Below are 18,386 nucleotides of genomic sequence, written 5' to 3'. Positions count from 1 at the left end.
GTAAGTCCTTAAATGATCTGTTTAATTGAAGGCAATGAGACTAACAAAAATTCTAGAAGGGACTATATCAGACATGGAGAAACTTCTAGTGGCCCAGATTGAGGACCGGATACAGAGGTATATCCCTCTCAGTACCACTACAATCACAGCCGAAGGAAAAAGTTTGTTTGTGATGTTGAAAGAAAAGGCTGCACCAGAGTATGATGTTGAATTTATTGCTTGTTCTGGGTTGTTTGAATGATTCAGGAATTGTTATTCATTCCATAATGTGAAATTGAGTGATGAGTTTCTGAAGGCTGGTGTAAAAGCAATTGAAGAATTTTTGAAACTTTAGATATGCTGATTATGAAGGAAAACTACTTGCCAGAGGAGATATTCAATGTGGATGAAACCTCCCTATTCTGGAAACAGATCCCTGAAAGCACTTTTATTCATAAGGAGGCAGTCAATGCCATGTTACAGGGCTTTTAAGGATAGGATAAGTTTTTCTTGGGGGCAGTGTTGCAGGCTACAAATGTAAACCCTCTGTGATCTGGCACAGTGAGAACCCCAGGGTCTGCAATCACATCAATAAGCACACACTTCCAGTGAACCATAGGAGCAATATGAGGTCATGTATGATTCAGTTTATCCTCCAGGAGGCGCTCCTGGATTATTATGCCAGCGAATTGAGAAAGTGTCATTAGAATAGCATGCCTTTCAAGATTTTTACTTATTGTTGATTGTGCTACCAGACATCCCCCTTTACTTGGAGATCTTCATCCCAATATCAAAGTAGGTGTTTCTCCTTCCAAATACCACTTCTTTGATCCAACCAAGGGATCAAGGGATTATAGCAACTATTAAGACTTACTACATGAGGGGGACCTTTGTCTAGGCTAATGCTGAAACTGAGGAAGACATTGATGCAATTATGGAAGGATTAAAACAACTATGACTCTTCAATAACCTCTCTTCAGATTGGGGTAATATCACCAAGGAATATATTAAAGACATCTGGAGGAATGCACTCAAGAGGTTTATCCATGACTTTAAAGGATTTATCAAGAATGAGAAGTTGCAAAAATTAGCAAGGCTGTGGTTGAGATGGCACACAACTTTAAACCTGTCTGTGGATGAAGATGACATTGAGTAGCTCCTAGAGGTGGGCTCTGAGGAATTCATTAATGAATAGTTGGAACTGGAACAGAAATGCACAGGGGAAGAAAAGGCAAGAGAAAAGGAAACTGCAGGAGAAGAAAAAGAACCTTCAAGAAAATCCACCATGAAGCATTTAGCAAAAGCTTTTAAAGACTTCACAAGCTCCTTAAAAAGTGTAATAATCTGGACCCCAGCTCAGTTTTTATTAATATAAAGGTATACTTATGGTGTATTATCTACTTACAAGCAAGTCTGTGATTTAAAAAAAAAAAAGAAACAAACCCAAAAAACCACCATGGACATATTTCTGAAAAGGGTGACATCTCCTCAAGAAGAGTCTCAAGCAGGTCCTTCAGGAGAGACTCCAGAAGACACTGTTACCATGGGAAATGGCAATTCCATGTGTGTTATTGCCCCCAAAGGCCTTCTAGTGGGACAGTATGTGGAGATGGGAGACAGTGATATTGATGATTCTGACCCTGTGTAGGCCTAGGCTAGTGTGTGTGTTATTGTCTTAGCTTTTAAAAAAGCTAAAAAGTAAACAAATAAATTTTAAAATAGAAAAAAAGCTTATAGAATAAAGATATAAAGAAATATTTTATACAGCTGTATGATATGTGTGTGCTTTCAGCTGTGCTATTGTAAAAGAGTTAAAAGTTTACATTTTTAAAAAGTTTAGAAAGTGAAAACTTATAGGAAGCACAGGTTAATTTTGATTATTGAAGAAAGAAAAATGCTTTTTATAACTTTAGTGTAACCTAAGTGTACAGTGTTTTTAAAGTCTGTAGTAGTGTTCAGTAATGTCCTAGGCCTTTACATTTATTCATGACTCACTGACTCACCCAGAACAACTTCCAGTCCTGCAAGTTTTATTTATGGTAAGTGTCCTATACAAGTGTACCATTTTTTAGTCTTTTATATTATATTTTGCTGTACATTTTCTATGTTTAGACAAACAAATACTTACCATTGTGTTACATTTACCTACATGCTATACAGGTTTGTAGCCTAAGAACAAGAGGCCGTTCAACCAGGTTTGTGTTAAGTATACTCTATGAAGATTGCATAAGGATGAAGTCACTTAATGAAGCATTTCTTAAAACATATCTCTGTCATTAAGTGACACATGACTGCATTTATTTTGCACTTTCAAAATAATCTGATACTTGAATCTGATACTACCTCATTTATTTTCTTGCTCAAATATTTCCAGCTTTGACCATTGGGAATTTTTCAGATTGGCCCCTGTGCACCTTTGAAATGGTCCCTTCCTTTTATCTTTTTAGTACTTTCTTATTTTCTGGTACTATACAATATTCTAGACTCACCTGGTACTTTCCTTCCTCAGTCCTAGAATCAGCCATTTCCCCCAAGGAACCCTGGTTCCTTTTATTGGGGAGTTATATTTAGAAACCAAGATCTGGGAATGATCATTGTTATTGAGCTGTCATTGCTTTTAAGCTTTCTTAATGGACAGAATTAGGTGATATATATTTGTATACTAACCCATATCTATAATTGTTTCTATATTTTCTATTCAATCATTTATATATATATTAAGCTAAACATGAGTTAGCACTCTAATCCATTACTATAGGTTAATTAAAAATCTTCCTTTTTTAATGTCTAACTTTCCTCTTTAACAGTGAGCAACCTGGCTTTCACGATTTACCATCCACTTATTTATTTGTTCAGCACCAATATATGTGTAAAGTAGTGTCAGAATTGTTTACCTATATACCACAAGAAACAAATTTATCAACTAGAGTATAGTTTTTATGTATGCTTCTTTTGTCTTTACCCTCATAATTTCCAGACAAAACACAATTTTACAAAGTCAAGTTAACTTTGTACCCACACCCAGTGCAGTTGTGTAATCCAGTTAGACTTATTTGTCACAGCCTGCATTCCATCCTGGATTCCTCGACATCCTGGTTGATTCTTTAATTTGCACACACTAAGGTCATTCTCTGTGAATTATATCAATAGTTCTGTATGTTTTGACAAACGCATAATATCATGTATTCACCACTCTGGTACCATACAGAAGAGTTTTATTATTCTCAAAGTTCTTCTGTGTGTTTCCTGTGTGTTAACCAACACCTTTTCCCCCAACAGCTGGAAAATACTGATGGGTATTCCATCCTTATAGCTTTACTTTTTCTCTGGTGTTTTATGAATAGAATAATACAATATGTAGCCTTTTGGCCATAGCTTCTGTCTTTTAACAAGATTTACTTTGGACTTATCCATGTTATTGTATGAATTGGTAGCTCTTTCAAAGTTCCTTTTTTATCACTCAATAATATTCTATTGTAAAGATGCTTATTCATTCTCCTGTTGAAGGATGTATTGATTGTTTATAGCTTTTTAAAATTATTAATAAAATTGCTGTAAACGTCTACATGCAGGCTTTTGTGTGGAAATGAGTCTTCAATTCACTTGGGCAGACTAGCTAGATTGCATGGTACATCTCTGTTTAAATTACTAACTTTTAACACAACCCTTTCCAAGAAGACTGGCCTGAGAATGTGTGTATAGTGCAGTGGGGTATCTGTCGCTGAGTTCAATTGGAATAGAGATCATTTTCACACCATATTCCATATGGATAGAAAATGGAGCATTCACAAGATGTCTCCTCCCAAGGGTACTAGAAAGATGAAATTTCAAAAAAATGACCACTAGATGGCAGAATACTTGGTGGCACCCTGGGAGATGAAAATATTTGGAAGATTCTAAGATACTTAAAATTTTATGACCTTCTCCTTTTCTCTTTCCTTGGTAAAGGGGTAGTTAACCCAAAATAAGAAAATAGAATACAAGATTTCTGGCTCCTAGCATGTACCTTCCTGCTGTTTCAGGAAGTTAGCCTTGGGTTTTATGTTGGCAAGCATTCCAACTAATAAACATATAATTATAAACTTTGGGTTAGATAACAAGTTTTGACCTGGAATGGGGTATGCAATATAATGTCATGTTTGTGTCCCTTGCAGACCTCTCTACAAAGTAGAAGAAGCTTGGAACCTTGATGCCTGGATTCTAATGCAAGCTATCTAGTGCTCAAACTCTCTTAGTGTCCTATTCATCATCTGTAAAATAAGGATAATAACATCTTCCCATTTACACTCACAGGGTTGTTGGAAAGGATCAACATAAGATAAATAACAGCAAATATATTAGAGGACCTTATAAATTTAACATCAACAAATATGAGTTATTAATTTTTACTGATCCAATCAGACAGAACATAAAATGATACACATGTTAGGTGGTATCATACATAAATAAGTAAGTCTTGAAGATACAATCTATTTTCTCATCAGGAAAAGTAGATATTTAGTTCTTTTAATAGATCATGTATTTTATTTATTTATTTTACTTTATTTTTCAATTACAATTCACAGCTAATATTATATTAGTTTCAGGTGTACACCCCAGTGATTAGACATATAACTTACTAAGTGATCATCTTGATAGATCTTGTACCCATCTGACACTATACATACTTATTAGAATATTACTGACTACATTCTCTATGCTATACTTTACATCCCCATAACTACTCTGTAAAACCACTTTGTACTTCTTAATCCCTTCACCTTTTCACCAATCCCTCCAATCCCCCTCCCACCTGGCAGCAATCAAAATGTTTTCTGTATCTATAAGTCTGTTTCTGTTCTGTGTGTTCATTTGTTTTGTATTTTAGATTCAATTGTTTTTTAATTGAACTTATTGGGGTGACATCGGTTTGCAAAACCATACAGGTTTCAAGTGTACAGCTCAATAAGACATCATATGCACACTGCATCATGCGCTCATCACCCCAAGCAAAGTCTCATTCCATCTCCATTCCCCCACCTTTGCCTACCTCCATGTCACCACCCACTCTTCCACATTCCCTCTGGCTACCGCAACACTGTTTTCTGTGTCTGTGTGTCATGTATACATATATATATATATATATATATATATATATATATATACGGTTTTTGGCTAGTACCTTCACCTTCTTTCATTCAGTCCCCCCTACCTTCTCTCCTCCGATAGCTGTCAGTCTGTTCCATGTGTCCAAGCCTGTTTTTATTTTATTCATCAGTTTATTTTGTTCATTGGAGTCCACATATAAGTGAGATCATATGGTATTTGTCTCTCTCTGACTGCTTATTTCACTTAGCATAATAGTCTCCAGATCCATCCATGCTACCACAAAAGGTAAGAGTTCCTTCTTTTTTATTGCTATGTAGTATTCCATTGTATAAATGTACCACAGCTTTGTTTATCCACTCATCTACTGATGGGCACTTAAGCTGTTTCCAGATCTCGGCTATTATAAATAATGCTGCTATGAACATAGGGTGCATATATTCTTTTGAATTAGTATTTCAGGATTCTTAGAATATATTGCCAGCCGTGGAATCATGGGATCAAAAGGCAGTTCCATTTTTAATTTTTTGAAGAAACTCCATGCTGTTTTACAAAGTGGCTGTGCCAGGTTTACATTCCCACCAGCAGTACACAAATGTTCTCCTTTCTCTGTAGCCTCACCACCACTTGTTTGTTGATTTATTGATGATAGCCATTTTGACAGGTATGAGGTGATAGCTCATTGTAGTTTTAATTTGCATATCTCTGATTATTAGTGATGTTGAACATTTTTTCATATGTCTATTAGCCATTTGTATGTCCTTTCTGGAGATGAGTCTATCAGATTCTTTGCCCATATTTTTTAGTTGGATTGTCTTCCTGGCATTGAGCTGTATATGTTCTATCTTTCAACAAATCCTCTGGGACCTTTTTTTAAAAAAAGATTCAATTAATTTATTTTTAGAGAGAGAGAAAGGGAGGGCGAAAGATAGGGAGATAAACATCAGTGCGTGGTTGCCTCTAGCACAACCCCTACTGGGGGCCTGGCCTTCAACCCAGGCATGTGCCCTGACTGGGAATAGAACCAGCAACCCTTTGGTTCTCAGACCAGCACTCAATCCACTGAGCCACACAGCCAGGACTATGTAAGTTCTCTCTGTGTATTCAAATTAACCCCTTATCAGATGTTTCATTGGTAATTATGTTCTCCCATTCACTGGGTTCCCTTTCATTTTCTTGATGGTTTATTTTGCTGTGCAAAAGCTTTTTAGTTTTATGTAGTCCAATTCATTTATTTTGTATTGTTACTTTTGCCCTAAGAGACATATTGGCAAAAATATTGCTGCAAGAGATGTCTAAGATTTTACTGCCTATGATTTCTTCTAGGAGTTTTATGGTTTCATGACTTACATTTAAGTCTTTAATCTATTTTGAGTTTATTATTTTATGGTGTAAATTGGTGGCCTGGTTTCATTTTTTTGCATGTTTCTATACAATTTTCCCAACATCATTTATTGAAGAGACTGTCTTTACTCCATAGTGTGCTTTTACCTCTGTTGTCAAATATTAGTTGACCATAAAGCTGTGGGTTGATTTCTGAGCTCTCAGTTCTTTCCATTGATCTATAAGCCTGTTCTTACCAGTACTAGGCTGTTTTGATTACAATGTCCTTTTAGTGTAGTTTGATATCAGATATTTTGATATCTTTAACTTAATTATTCTCTATCAAGGTTGCTGAGGATATTCATGGTCTTATGTGGTTTTATATAAATTTTTGGAAAATTTGTTCTAGATCTGTGAGATATGTCATTGGTATTTTAATAGAAATTGGTTCAATCTATAGATTGCTTTGGGTAGTGTGGAGATTTTAATGATATTAATTCTTCCAATCCATGGACATGGTATATGCTTCCAATTATTTGTATCTTCCTTAATTTGTTTTTTTCAATGTCCTATAATTTTCTTAGTATAGGTCTTTACCTCCTTGGTTAAATTTATTCCTAAGTATCTTACTTAGTTTTTTTGTTGCAATAGTAAATGGGAATGTTTTCTTAATTTCTCTTTTGAATAGTCCATTATTGGTGTGTAAGAATGTGACTGATTTCTGAATATTAATTGTGTCCTGCTACTTTGCCCAATTCATTTTTTAGGTCTAGTAGTTTTCTGGTGTAGTATTTAGGTTTTCTACATATAATATTATGTCATTTACAAATAATGACAGTTTTACTGTTACATTGTAAGAGACAGAGTCTTAGGTATTTGCCAGGGTGGGGCAACCCACTTTGCTGTGATGTGGTGCTTTCTTTGGGAGAAGGGTCAGAGAGGGAACAATGCCACATGATTGGCTTTTGTGCTACTTTCAGTCACTTCTCCTGCTACCCACAAGCAAATTGGGTTCTTCTGGTGCTGATTCCCAGGCGGGTGGGTTTTTGTACATTCTAGGACCCTGTGGGTCTCTCCAATGCACTCTCCTGTGAGGCTGGAATTTATCTTTTTATATATATATATATATATATATATATATATATATATTCACTTTTTTGTATTTTTTATTTTTATTTTATTTTTTAAAATTTATTGAATTATTTTTCAAGTACAGTTTTCTGTCTATTACTCCCATCCCATCCCACCCCCTGTGCTCCCCCTCCCTCCCATTTCCACCCTTCTTAGTTGTTGTCCACATATCATTTATATTTGTTCCTCTAAATCGCCACAATCCCCACAGATTTTTACAACCAGAGGTTTAGAGGCTGTAGTTTTCCTGCACTGGAACCCTGGGTTGCACCATCTATCTTGCTCCCTGGTTTTTCCTCCTGGCTTATCTGTACACAGATGTGGGACTGCCCAGTTCACCACAAACTTGCACCTCTCCCACCTGGCCTGCCACCTTGCTGTGTGCCCTGTCTGCCTTAGCTCCCCTTCTCCGCCCCTCATACTGATCTGAATGAGTGTTTAACTCCTTGGTTGTCAGACATCCACACACTTCAGTTTTCTGGCAGATCTGGTTGTTTTTTGTTTTCAAATTCCTTGTTGTCCTTCTTTTGGTTGTGCAAGGAAGCAAAGCATATGTACCTACTTATTTGCCTTCAATTTTAAATGATCACCTTGCTGGATAGAGTAGTGTTGATTGCATGTCCTTGCTTTTTATCCCTTTGTATATTTCATGACAATCCCTTCTGACTTGAAGTTTTTTCTGTTGAGAAATCATCAGACAGCCTAATGGGAACTCTCTTGTAGTTAACTATCTTTTCTTGCTGCCTTGTGCCTCTTGGTCTCTAACTTTTGCTGGTTTAATTATGGTGTCTCTTTGTGAAGCTCTTTTGGGTTCATCTTGATTGGAACTCTATGCTTCCTGGACTTGGGTGACTTTTTCCTTCACCAGGTTAGAGGAAGTTTTCAACCATTATTCCTTCAAACAGGTTCACTGTCTGTTTATTCTGGTACCCCTGTGATGTAGATGTTGTTATGCTTGATCCTGGCTCAGAGGCCCCTAGATTTTCTCATTTTTTAAAGTTCTTTTTTTCTTTTTGAGCCCTGGCTGGTGTAGCTCAGTGGATTGAACACGGGTCTTCGAACCACACAATCACGGTTCAATTTCCAGTCAGGGCACATGCCTGGGTTGTAGGCCAGTTCCCGGCAGGGGACACACCAGAGGCAACCATACATTGATATTTCTCTCCCTCTCTCCTTCCCTTCTCCTCTAAAGATAAATAAATATAATCTTTAAAAAAATAAAATAAAGTTCTTTTTTCTTTTTGGTGCTCTGCTTGGGTGCTAACTGTTATCTTGTCCACTAAATCACTGATTCAATAGTCTACCTCATTTAACCTGCTGTTGATTTCTTTTAATTTATTCTTCATTTCAGATATTGTGTTTTTCATTTCTGATTGGTTCTTTTTTATAGTTTCTATGTCCTTTTTAATGCCTACTATCTTTTTGTTTAAGTTGTCATTGAGGTCATCTATTCTTCCCCTAAGTTCCTTGAGCATCCTTATAACCATTGTTTTAAATTCTGCATCTGGTATTTTAGTTGCCTCCACTTTATTTAATTCTTTTTCTGGCCATTTCTCTGGTTCTTTTATTTGGAGTCTATTTTTTGTTTCCCCACTTTGTCTCTATGTATTAGGTAGATCTGATGTGACTCCCAAACTTGTTACAATGGCTTTGTGATGAAGGTGTCTTTTGGGGCTCAGTGGCACAATCTTCTAGATCACCTAAACTTTGTGCTCCAGGAATGTTTCTTCTGTGTTATGTACACCCTTTTTCTGTAGTTGAATTTTGAATGTTTTGGCTCTTTTGTGAGTGGAGTTAACACTTCAGTCTAGTTGACTATGTGCATAAACCTCAAACACCATGTATGAGACACTATGCAGGGGTTTCCCCCCACCAGGGCAGAGTTGTTTTCAGCAAGGTCTAGTGCCTACCAGAATCATCCTTTGGGTGTGTTGCTTACGTAGCTAGTTGGGTAAAGCTCTAGTATGGTCTTATGCTCACCTCTTGTGTTGATTCTGGTCCACTTGGTCATGGTTAAGGTACAGGTTGATGTCAGACATTGTGTGTAACCAGTTTTGAGATACATGTCTGGAGCTACCATACTGTTCACAGGTGGTAGCTGTGTCTACTGCACCTGGGTATGTGTGGTGGGGGAAAATCTGTGTATAAGGATTGTCTTTCTCCAGCTTAGAGCTGGGGGAAGATCTGTGAAAGGACCAAGGCTCCTGGAGGTTTGCCTCTACCTGTCAGCTGCTTTGCCTCCCTTTGACATTGCATGGTTTTCCTTCAGAACCTTCCAAAGAAACACCGTAGAGTGGGCCCTGGCCAGCCACAAACCATAGCCCCTTTCACAGGTTGTGAACTTGGTATAGAGGAGCAACTGAGTTTGGGAGGACAGGGCTAGTGTTTCTCCTACTTGGGGATCACACAGTCAGGCACTCAATGTAGGGGAAATGGTCCCTATTCCTGAACCAAATCACTCAGTCTTTGCAAAGTCTTCAACTTTAGTTACCACTGGAAGGGCTCACTGAAGATCCAGATTGGGTGCAGTTAGCCATCCCATCTGCAGAAGCAAGCTCAACCATCCTGGGCTCAGGGGGACATATCAAGGGTCTCCCACTGGGGGTGATGCCAGTCCAGCCCACAGAAGAGAACTGAGCACTTCATCCCAGGGACTCATGCTTTGACTGTGCCAGCTCTGAGTAGGTCCCCCTAACCCTCAGAGAACTGATCCGAGTAGGGTGGGATGTCCAGGTCTTGGCATGGCTGATCCAAACAATCTCCTGTTGGGGGTGTGACCTCAAGCCTGTAGGAGCTGGATAGGCACTTCTTACCCTTTCTCGGGTAGCATGGGCTGAACTCACAGGGAGATAAGAGTTGCTCCTCATTATATAGCCATACACATCAACACCTTCCCATCTGATTCCTGGATGAAAACTTCCTCAAGAGACATGATTTGAACATCCCAGCTCTGCATGGCATTCTGGTTCCCCTGTGCCACTGAATTCAGCAGGATGGAGCCAATGAATAAATCAACAGGTGGAAAGAGGGGTGCTGGCTGTGCCCTCAAGTTAGGGGGACCAGCTCTCTTTCCAAAGCCACACAGTTTAGTCACTGTCTGGGTCTCCACCAAAAGTTTCTCCAGAAAAAGAGGGTCCCAAAAGTCCCCGCTATGTATGTCCAGATGACCCCTCTGCAGGACCTGAGCATGGCAGAGTGGTGTTGCCAGCAGTTGGAAGACTGGACAGTGCACTCCCCAGGCTGGTGCTATAACAGTAGAAGTGCTCAACTCTGAAAAGATTGTGTCTGGATCTCTAGCAGACACTCTTCTCTCCCAGGCAGACTGAGTCCCCACTGATTTTCACCACCAGATGCTATGCAGGCTCCCCTCTGGTCTCTGTTGCTCTGTGTTGGGGATCTGTGCATGAGCCTGGGACCCCTCTCTCCTGGGGTAAGGAGTTTTGCAGCCGCAATATTCCTCAGGATTCTCAGCTGCTACTGCACCTGGGTGTAGGGGCCAGCTTTTTCTGTGTCTCTGCTCCTCTTGTCAGTCTCTATATGGTTTCTTCTGTAATCCTTGGTTATAATATTTCAGTTTAGCCAGACTGAAGTTGGTTGTTCAGGTTGATTGCTCTACAATTTAGATGCAAATCTGTGTTAGGGCTGGGAGTAAGTGAGTGTAGCTTCCACCTACTCTGCAGCCATCTTGGAATCCTCCACTTCAATTGTTGACAGATATGTATTTATTTTTTATATTTTTCATTTTTCCCTTCTTCTTAAAGAAGGGCCTTAACATTTTATGTAATACTCATTTGGTGGTGATGAACTTATTTAGTATTTTCTTCTCTGGGAAACTCTTTATGTGTTCTTCAGTTCTAAGTGATAGATTTGCTGGGTAGAGTAGTGGTGGTTGTAGGTCTTTGCTAATTATCACTTTGAATATTTCTCACCAATCACTTCTAGACTTCACAGTTTCTGTTAAGATATCAGCCAACAGTCTTATGGGAGGTCCATTGGTACTTTCAAAGTTCTCTGTTTGTATTTAACCTTTTGCATTTTTATTATGTTGTGTCTTGGTGTGGGCCTCTTTGGGTTCATCTTGTTTGGGACTCTCTATGCTCCATGGACTTATATATCTATTTCCTTCACCAAGTTATGAAAGTTTTCTGTCATTTTTTTTCAAATAGGTTTTCAAATTCTTGCTCTCTTCTCCTTTTCTGGCACTATCATGATGCAAATGTTGGTATGCTTGAAGTTGTCCCATAGGCTCCTTATGCTATCTTCATTTTTTTATTCTTTTTCTCTTTTTGTTATTCTGGTTAGGTGAGGGGTTTTGTTACCTTATCTTCCAAAGCACAGAGAATACATGGATGTCCTGCCATTAAGAAAACCCACTGCTCCTTTGAAGTATTTCACAGGTTGTATATAAAGACCAATAGCTGTCAAAGTGGAGAGGGCTGGAGGGGGCGGCTGGGTGAAAAATGATGAAGGGATTAAGCAATACATCACATGGATACAGACACAGTACGGTGATAGCCAGAGGGAAAGGGAAGTTGGGAGAGGTGGAAGCAGGCGAAGGAAGGATAAATGGAGATGCGAAGACACTTTGCTTTGGGTGATGGACATAGGATGCAGTGTGCAGATGATGTTTTGTTCAGTTGTACATTTGAAATCTGTGTGGTTTTGTGAACCCATGTCACCCCAATAAACTCAATAAAAAGAATTAAGGGATTCCTTATTCTACCTTATCATTTCTTACAACAGTGTAGAAATGATACCCCTCACCCCAGTAAAAACACTAGCCCTTGTATTTGTATGGCATTGTATACTTTTCTAACACTTTCCTATACATTATTTGATCTTCAGGATATTTTTTGTTCAGGTTCCAAAGCCAAGTTCAAATGCTATTTTCTACAAAGGGAAATTTAATTTTAACTTCCTATGACTGCTTGAGAAACTTTCTGTGATTATCTTCTGCTATTTAACCACTTTTCCTATTTTTATTCTAATTATTACTATGCATATATTATTTATGAGACTATAAAATTTTCAATGGAAAAATATAGATAGACTTCATCAACAACTAACATATAGCAGACAAGTAATGAATAATGGAGCTGAAATAAAATAGGAAACAAATGCTTGAAATTTAGATAATTTTACCAAACTTAGTTACTCTAATTACTGGCAGAACTGGAACTTGAATTCAATTTTTCTCCTAATCCTTTACTACTATTTTAAATTCTCTACCGCCCTGTTTCCCTTATCCTGGCTTCTTACTGCAGATGACATTCACCCTTCAGCAGGAGGGACATAAGCAAAGTCTCTAATAGTAAAGAAAGGCTTTAAGAAGCTGGTGGACTTTGACATATGGGTCTAATTTCACTGAACAAGATACAGAGGGAAGGTGTTTGAGACAAAGCTGGCAGTAAAAGCACATAGGAAAATAAGAGTAAGAGCATGATATGTGGAGTGGTGAGACCAAGCTTGATAACCAGGGCAGCAGGAATTGTTTGAGGCAGATCCCAAAAGCCATGCAGAAATTTCGGGATGTGATGTGGTAGGACATAAAGGCCCATGCAAGCAGCTTCATATGGGGGAATTGTCTGTCGTAGGAAGACTTAGTTTTCTGGTCTGCCATCCTTTTGGAAGTTACAACTGATGGCAGTGATCTAAGTCCCTAAACCTCCTGCCTCCTGGCTTGGTCAACTTTTTATATGAAGTATATTTTATTAAATATTTTAACTCACTCAGTAGTATAAAATGTTAGTTGCCAAATTTCCAAAACTAAGGCCAGAAGGAGCTCTTTCAATTTTGAAAGTTTCTGAACTCTTTGTCATGATAATGAGGATTTTGCCTTGCCTAGCAGATGCTGTCAGCCCTTGAGGCCTCTTTCTGGCACCCTGAGTTACAGGAGTTTAAAGTAAATGGAGCTCCTGCGGGAGAGCATGTGTCCTTAAATCACATTCCCCTCAACCTTTTTCATCTCTGGATTTAGCCTCTGTCATTTGTCACCATTTGGTTCAGGGAACTCAAATTCTTACCTACAATCCAGGCTTTCAAATGTCCATATCCCTGCCCTGTCCTAAAGAATAGCAAATGCTGAAAAACCGTTAGCCTTCAATAACAGAGCTACACCAAACCCTATAAGAGGAAACATCTTAGTGTAAATTCCATATATGCCAAACCTGATGCTTCTCTCTTGTTCTGTGTCCCTGATCTCCTCCCCCACCTCTCTCTCCATATACTCTCCCTCTGACTCTGTCTCTAAACATAATTGTTATGGTTATTTGTCCAATACCATATTTGAACAAAATATGACATATTGTATATTTGGAAGTAGACAAAAAATATAAAACTCCTGCTCTCATCTGTTCACACCACTAACCTCCTAATTCAGTTGTCCCTGCAGGAGATCATAGCAACCTCTCCCAATGTTCTTTTCCAACCAATACTGTATGCTCTTATTTTTTTTTCTGGAGAGAGGTGGAAGTTCACCAAAATCTGCTTTGTAACTGGTCCAAATGGAAGCTTCTGAAAGCTAAAGGGAGAAGAAACAGAAGGTGGTAAGTGAATCTATGCCCTTATAACAGAATTGTGGGAGCTATTGTGGAATAATAGAAGGAGCACAGGTCTGAAGACTAAATTTTGGATTTAGTTTTCTTTTAACTAACAGTTATCCAGCCTTTACATATATTTCTCACACATTTATGTGCCTTAAAGCTAAGGATCACAGTTCATGTTTGGGTCATCTGACAGTATTTAACATACAGTTGATGTTCAGTTGTGTCACCAGGGCCCACACTGTGCTGTAACCTCCCTTCTCTGCCCAACTTCTCTATGCTCCTGGTTCAGGTATTATTTCTACCACTTTCTAGCTCTGAGGCCTTGGGTGGGTTTTATAACTTCCATGATTCTGACTTTGTTTCACCTCACATAAAAAAGACACAATACCTGCTTTATAGTTGTATTGCATAGATCTGATAAAATTAAGTGTATGAAATGCTTTATAACCTATAAAGTAATGAGAAAAATATAAGGAGATTTTAGTTAAGAAATCTCAAAAAGCACCAAATTTTATCACAAACATGAATCATTATTCCAAATAGATTATGTTGTATAGTTTCAGGCCTACTTATAGACCCAGGTTTGCTTAGGTTTTAGCTCATCTGGCTGTTTTGATTAAAGTTGACATTAGGGAAGAAAAAAAATCTAACCTTTATCTATGTTTGATACAAAAACCAATAACAATTACATCACTTGAATGTAGGTAGATTTCACTTTTCTTTGGTATCTTGGTGAAATTCCCTAAAGAATATCCAAGAGTAATTAAAGCAGAATAGCTCTGGTGGAAGAAGTATTTTAAACGCAATTAGTAAAATGTAACAAACTTAGATGCAAACCATATCTATATTCTCTCAGCCATTTCAAACATAAACTATATAAAATCTGTGTTCTAAATTCCCCAAAGGAAATAGCAGCAAGGCTTTACTGATCTTTTGTTACATACCCGGCTCTGTGGTAGAGGCATGGTATGGTGGTAGGTATAAAATCCTGAAAGCCTGCTTTCCAGAAGCTCAGTTCTGGTTGTATCCATAACACATAGAATGAATAAGTTTTTTTTAATGAGCTGGACCTTGAAAGGTAGAGTTTAGAGAGGCAGAGAAGAAGCAAGGGACACCTTGCCTATGCTGGAATAGTAAGTATGTCAAATGCTGTCCATGGTACTATGCAAGGCTGCATGGAAGTCCTTGAAAGCCTAGTAGAGAAGACTGGATTTGACGCAATGAGAAATGATGACTCATGAGTTTTTGAGCCAAGAGATTGATAAGAAGAAAATAGTGTGTTAGGAGGCAATGTGCAGGGTGAATTAGAGTAGAAACAGGTACTTACTACCAAAAATCCATTTGATAGCTCCCCTTGTAGAACATGGTAAGCATGGAGAAAGACTTTTGAAAATAAGATATAGCTAAAGAAAAGTAAACAAGTTGAACTGGAGTCACAAGGTCATATTATGTTTTTTTAAATATTTTATTTCTTTTTCTTTTCTTTTTTGTTTTTAGAGAGAGGGGAAGGGAAGGAGAAAGAGAGGGAGAGAAACATCAATGTGTAGTTGCCTTTCACATGGCCCCCAGTGGGGACTGGGCCCGCAACCCAGGTATATGCCCTGACTGGGAATCGAACCATGACCCTTTGGCTCGCAGTCTGCACTCAGTCCACTGAGCTACACCAGCCAGGGGACATTATGTTTTATTTAATCAGTCAGAATTCTGGCATCACAGGTGGTTTTAGTGAAAAATGTGTTTCACTTACAAACAAAATTTTAACATTAAGTGATTAGTTTATAGGTTTAAAATGTAGTGAGTTCTCAGAATTGAATCAGTAAATGGCTTCTGCACCGTACCTGTTTCCACCAGCAAACATGTATAAGAATATGTCTTCTCTAGGCTTTCTCACCAACTTGCACTATACACAAAAATAAATTCAAGATGTATAAAAGATTTAAAAATAAGTCACAACACCATACAAGTCCTAGAGGAGAACAATGGCAAGAAAATCTCAGATATTCCACGCAGCAATATTTTCACCAATATGTCCCCTAGAGCAAGGAAATAGATAAACAAATGGGACTTCATCAAAATAAAAAGCTTCTGCACAGCTAAAAAAATCAGCAAAATGAAAAGGGAACCAACCTTATGGGAAATGAAGAGTACAACAGGCAATAAAATCCAACTGAGTGGAGTGTCATGTCATCTGGCTTTCAAACTTTGGGTGGAGTCCTGGAGAAATATGGCAGAGCCTTCCTGAAGAAAACCTGTTTTGTTTTTTATGTTGTTGTTATTCTTATTGTATAAGTTAGGAGAAGTACTGCCAAGGTTCTAAAAACAAGAGCACTCATCTACTTAGGTTAATTTACATGTATCTTGATTGCTTTGGAAAAGTGTCATGACTTTAGCTGAGAAAAAAAACTAGATGGGTTCTTAAGATTTTTTTTTAACTACAGCATTTCTCCAGTGCCCAAAGCCTGTTGTTCTTGAGAGAATCTGTCTGTCCTCTATAAAAAGGTGCCTCAGCATGGCTTGAGTCCATGGGCAGACCATGCTCCTTGTTGCTATGAGTCCACATCTAAAGTGATACTTAGTGTCAGAGTATGGGAATGTCTTTCATTATTGTACACCTCACACACATGGCTAGGTTGCTCGAGTAGAATCAAATTTTATTGGCTTTGCTGTATTTACTTTTATGCCTTGCTATTTTTATTTTTATATATATTCAATATTGTTTTATATTACTTTCAGGTATATGGCATAGTGGTTAGATAATCATATACTTTACAAAGTGTCCCCCACCCCGAGATATTTCCAGGGCCCACCTGACAGCATACACAGTTATGAACATATTATTGACTATTTTCCCCGTGCTCTACTTTACATCCCTATGACTACTCTGTAACTATCAATCTGTACTTCTTAATCCCTTTTTCATTCAGCCCCTCAACCCCCTCTCCTCTGACAACTCTCAATCTGTTCTCTGCATCCATGAGTCTGTTTCTGCTTTGTTTGTTTATATTGTTCTTTAGATCCACATGTAAGTGAAATCACATGGTATTTGTCTTTCTATGGCTGATTTATTTCACTTAGCATAATACCTTCTAGGTCCAACCATGCTGTTGTACATGGTAATATTTCATTCTCTTTTATGATCAAATGATTTTCCATTACATACAGGGGTGGACAAAAGTCGGTTTACAGTTGTAATACAAATAAATAATACAATAATTAATAAATAATGATACAAGAGTAATGAAGCCTGTCCAGAAAAACGTCCAACCATTGTTAATATAATGAGAACAGTTTGTGCAACATCAATGTAACCTAGCAGTCAAGAAGAGTGGACTGGAATGCACATGTGTGAACAATGATGACTTCACTGTGCTAGTCAGTGGGGGTAGCAGGTAGTTGTGTACTGTGTAGCACTCACATTTAAAATGACTGAGCAAATAGTGCAACAAATCTGCATCAAATCTTGCATGATTTGAACATTCCTCCACAGAAACCATTTGGATGATACAAAAGGCCACAACTATGGGCAACTGGTAATTGGCACCTTCATCACGACAACACACCTACTCATGCATCATGTCTTGTGCAGAGTTTTTTTTGTGAAATATCAAATTACCCAGGTGACTCTGCTTCCCCACAGCCCAGATTTGGTACCCTGTAACTTCTGGCTTTTCTCAAAACTAAAATCACCTTGGAAAGGGAAGAGACTTCAGACTGTTGATGAGATTTAGGAAAATACGATGGGGCAGCTGATGGCAATTGGGAGAACTGTGTGAGGTCCCAAGGTGCCTACTGTGAAGGGGACTGAGGTGTCATTGTCCTATGTACAATATTTCTTGTATCTTCTTCAATAAATGTCTCTATTTTTCATATTACATGTCTGAATATTTTCTGGACAGGCCTCATAAACTCTGTTTTGCATGCTCAGAACTATAAACCTACTTTACCCACCCCTGTGTGTGCCACGTCTTTTTTCACTCATCTATTAATGGCATTTAGAATGCCTCCATATCTTGATTATTGTAAATAGTATTGCAATGAACATAGGATATATTTATCCTTTCACATTTATATTTTGGTTTTCTTCAGATATATACTGAGAAGAGGAATGGCTGAGTCAAAAGAGCATTACATTTTTTAATTTTTGAGGTAACTCCATACTGTTTTCCATATTGGCTGCACCAATTTGCATTCCTACCAGCAATGCACAGTTTCCCTTTTCTCCACATCCTCACCAACACTTGTTATTTGTTGATTTATTGATGATAACCACTTTGACAGGTGTGAAGTGATATCACACAGTGATTTTAATGTGCATTTCTCTGA

General features: G+C 38.1%; 1 protein-coding gene across 4 annotated transcripts in view; it reads left to right on the top strand.

The window, feature by feature from the left end:
• Window positions 1–18,386, top strand: part of NEXMIF (neurite extension and migration factor) — a 203,881-nt gene that overhangs the window by 152,877 nt on the left and 32,618 nt on the right. The window lies entirely within an intron of this gene.

The sequence above is a fragment of the Sturnira hondurensis genome, unplaced genomic scaffold (genome assembly GCF_014824575.4).
Source record: "Sturnira hondurensis isolate 20B ecotype Veracruz unplaced genomic scaffold, ASM1482457v3 Scaffold0024651, whole genome shotgun sequence".
NCBI lineage: Eukaryota > Metazoa > Chordata > Mammalia > Chiroptera > Phyllostomidae > Sturnira > Sturnira hondurensis.
Note: the sequence above shows the minus strand (reverse complement) of the source record. Positions and strands in the feature narration are given on the sequence as shown.